The sequence below is a fragment of the Triticum dicoccoides genome, chromosome 2A (genome assembly GCF_002162155.2).
Source record: "Triticum dicoccoides isolate Atlit2015 ecotype Zavitan chromosome 2A, WEW_v2.0, whole genome shotgun sequence".
In the NCBI taxonomy this organism is placed as follows: Eukaryota; Viridiplantae; Streptophyta; class Magnoliopsida; order Poales; family Poaceae; genus Triticum; species Triticum dicoccoides.
Window position 1 is genome coordinate 720,268,736 of NC_041382.1, and position 4,391 is coordinate 720,273,126.

The 4,391-nt window shown below is 46.6% G+C and overlaps 1 pseudogene; it reads left to right on the forward strand.

Moving 5' to 3' along the window:
- Positions 1-281: 281 nt before the first annotated feature.
- On the forward strand, positions 282-1,152 carry LOC119358204 (annotated as a pseudogene).
- The last annotated feature ends 3,239 nt before the right edge of the window (positions 1,153-4,391 follow it).

Sequence of the window (4,391 nt, forward strand, 5' to 3'; positions counted from 1 at the left end):
CAAACCTCCCTCTCTCTGCCATCCCAAACCCGCCGCCGGGCTCCCCCACCCCCGCCGCCGCCGACCTCTTCATCGCCCCCAGCGCTGGCCATCCTTCCTTCCACCATCCAGATCCCCCGTTTCCTCGCTGTCTCGCGTCGCCGCTACCACCTCCCTCCGGCGGAGCTCGTTGCCGTTCCCCACGCCCTCCTCCTCTCGCCCCTCCCCTTCCCACTCCCCACAGCGACGGCCGACGGCCTCACCGCGGCGCAAAATCCCCCACCACCATGAAGCCAGCGAGGATGTTCCCGTGACGGCCGTTGGTGTCCCCACCGCTGCCACGGGCCCTCGCCGCCGAGGCGCCCGTCTCCGTGCGGCGGCTGCGCGTGGTGCGGTGCATGGCCAAGGAGCGACGGGTGCGAATGGTGGCGAAGCAGATCCAGCGGGAGCTGGCAGACATGCTGACCCGCGACCCCGTCATGCAGCGCGCCGTCCTCCCCGAGGCCGCCCTCGGCGCCGACCGCTACCTCTCCTCCCCCACCACCATCGCCGATGTCGAGCTCTCCAACGACCTCTAGGTCACGCCCGGACTCTCCCTCGAAACGATGCGGCTGCGCTGCAATCTGGGATGCTGAGTTCCTTGTCTCTGCTCTGGTTTGTGTCTGCAGGTGTGCAAGGTGTATGTGTCCGTGTTCGGGGAAGAAGGTGGCCATGGCTGGGCTCAAGGACAAGACCATGTACCTCCAGGTCACGCCCGAGCTCTCCAACGACCTCCAGGTCACGTCTGCTTACTTCCCATTTTGTTTATAGATCATTATGCTAGTTTCTGTCTTGTTTAATTGGTTAATTGTTCATGCTTGAAGTTAATTAGCTAGAGTAGTTGGTTAGTTACACACTGGTTGGTGCATGCTAGCTCAAGTGTATACATGCATGGATGTATGTGTTTTGTAGTTGAAGGAGTTCATTCTGTGCAGCCGGAGGCGTACAAGTTCAAGATCGGTGACCGGGTTTTTCGGAGGCCCGGAGACCCACCCCTGGACCAAGTTATCGAGATGCTACAGAAGCACAAGGATAAGTCTCAAGATGAAATCTAGCTAGCTGGCTACAGTATGCCTTATGCTCTCATTGATTTATTTCTTTTGCGCTCTTTTGCAGTTCTATATTGATGAGTGAGCGATCTGGTAGCAGCTAGCTAACTGCCTCTAGATTGTAACTCTGTTATGGGATGTGTGGTTGCGCATGCGTTCTGCATTGTCAAATGTGTTCTCTGTTGTCACACATCGTATGCAATGTTGTTCATAGTTTTTATATTTGTTGTCATGCGATGCGGTCACTGAATTGCTCAAATTTGCTGGCCAAGTACTATGTAGTTCTGTTCTATGCTAGGCTACCAGGCTAGGTAACTTCTGTATCAAAATCATGGATTCTAATCTTTACTATTATCTGCCATGGATCAACAATGATGCATCACAGGTAGTAGTAGTAGAGTCGGACTTGGTGCTGCATTGCCCAGTTATTAGCTCCTCGATTTGTTCCTCGCAGCGTGGGGTCAGCACTTTACCTCAACTTGTCTGCATTTTCTCTCACACACTAGACTTGCTCATCCATAACACAATGGCAGTGCGTGAGTGAGTCCTGTAGGTATGTATGTTTTTGGGCTGGTTGTAGATGGCTTTGTATGTTATGGTAGTGTGCTTGCTCTCCCTTCTCTGCTTTCGCTTGTAGAAAAGAAGAGCAGAGCAGGGTAAGTAAAACACACTAGCAACTCTCTAATTAGAACACCAGATGCTGTGCAACTCCCTACTAGTAGATACCAACCACATGTATCCACAGATTTACTACTAAATCCAATTACAGTACTACCCGATGTTGTGTGATTCCTTCCATTCTATGATTGATAAAGGAAGTACTTCATTAGTAACGAGACATGCTAATCTGGTGCTGAAATTTATAAGCAACTAAATTGTGCAGAATTAAGTTTCACATTCAAATCGATGGTATGTCATGTGTGCACCATGGACAGAAATTTCAGAGCCAACAGAAAGAAATTCTACTCTTTACTGCAGAACAGTATACAACATTACTTTGTTGGTTGCCTGCTAATTGTGTGCAAACTGCTTATCAATAGCTTATCAAGCACTGCCTGACTGGCTCGCATCGCTCTGCTGTCGTAGTTGTGCCGTCAGTGCTCTTTCCACTTTGTCTGTCTACGACAGCAGGATTCATGCACCAAACCAAGAACCTGAATCTTTTGTTAGGCTGCTAGTAAACTAGGTTGTACTCCTTCCAATTGCAAGTTGGATAGAACCTGCAATTAAGTGCACAGACATACATGGATTCTGGTTCAATTCGTATGTATGTCTGTATGTGCATGCTTACGACTTTGACTAAAACTGCTAGTTAATTCATTGTTCTACCTTGAAGGTGACCAGTCCCTAGCTGCGTGCTTTGGTCAGTCCTGCTAATTTTAGTTCCTATGATTTTTAATCTCCGTTTTCTATTTTCCCCAGCTACCAAGACTCTGAGTTTGTGGTGATGGCAGCTGACACGAAGCCGATCGAAATCTTCCCCCACCCCCTGTTGCTCCCTAATGATAACAAGGTAGAAATTTTGTCCATATGCTGCATCATATATAGTACTGCTAATTAGTTTGTATGCTGTTGCTTGCGTGATATGGTTAGACCGACGACTGTCAAGCTCATAATTATATATGATGTGTCAAAGGTTAACATAATATATGATATGACTTGTGTGCTGACCTGTAGTATCTTGCTTATCTGTAGTGTGTTTCTTGTACGCTTGCCTTTCTTTGGCCTGCTATTCTTATTTATCAAATGAAAGGACATTCTGTTTGGCAGTGGGCGGTTTTGCTCAAAAATAAGTAAATAAATTGTATGTGCATGCTGAAATGTTAGATGTCTGTTGGTTGCTGTATATGGGCAAGATGAATTGAATCTTGATGTGTACTTGTCAATTCTAGCTTATATTGGTGTCTTGCGATCCTAAAATATTATTGAATCCTGCTATGTACTTGTCAATCCTGCTGTGTGTTCATATTGCGTCTCTGTTTTCTTGTATGAACGAGTTATCTCATTTTAACTAGCTGGAGAACAAAAAGCATGGTACTAGCTCAATTTTTGTTATCATTCTAAATAAGTTTCCTTTTCTTGAATGGTCTGTTCTGATTCTTCACCTTTTCTGATTCTTCCCTGCTGATTCATGTAACAGAGCGACCGAGGAAGGCATGTTGTCTGTTTTCTTGAAGGTCATTTTGTTTGTTCCCAGCCCTAACTACAGTTGTCCAGCTAGTTCGGCATGTTGTTCATATCACTATTGTAGTCCAACGAGTTTGGCATGTTGTGAGTTTGTGATTGCTTGTAAAGCTTGTAAAGTATTGTATTACACTTGTAGTCATTATTGTGATTGCCACTGTATTACACTTGTAAGGATCTGGTTGCTCTTATTTCAAGTATTATGTGTGCTTTTTGTCCGCCCATTTAAATACTGGTTCGAATATGAAGAATATGAGCCTGATAGATGGGACCCACTTACCAGAACATGACAAATGGGACCCAGTTACCAGAACCTGACAACCGGGACCCATCTGACTAGTGGACCCTTCTTTTGGAAAAAAAAGAAAAACTAAATTCGTTTAGACAAAAAGGCCACAACCCAACAATAAAAAAAGTTGCAATGTTGGGCTTGGCCCATGAAGCCGATCAAAAATTGATAGAAAAATATATAAAAAGGCTGAATTGTTGGGCTAGGCCCATGTAGAAAATCGAATTGGACCGGGCTGAATCTTGTGCCACATCAGATTGCCACGCTGGATGCCTACGTGGCCTGAGGAGGTTGCTAGTGACCAAAACGCCACAGTAGACGTATTTTGGTCATAACCGTCTACGACCATTCCAGAAGAAAGGTCGCTATAGTCAGTTTTTGACGGCCAGCTTTTGACCTTGTGTTTTTGGTCACAAAAAGGTCACAAATTGAAAACAGTGACCATTCAGTGACCAATAGTGCTGGTCACAAGTTGACATATTTCTTGTAGTGATTCTTCAAACAAATCTCGATGAAAAACTTGCTTTCGGCTACTGCCAAGGCTGGCGGTTGCGGTGTTGTCTGTGTCATTTCCTTCGTGAAGGCATCGTCGTCGAGAAGTTCAAGGCCACTCTCTGCTACCACCGGAGCAAACCCTAGACCAGTAGATCGGATGACAGCGGCGCTCTGGTGTCATTTCCCCCTTGGGGGCGTCATTCATGGAGGTACACACGGGCTCGAGGGAACAAAGGATGGCTTCTTTGGTGGAGCAGTGCTTCATCTTACACATTAATGGCGGCGGATCTCGTTAGCGTGGCGCTATGGAGACTCGGAGTCCGATGCGCGGAGATGGAATCGCGCGGGAGGATGTT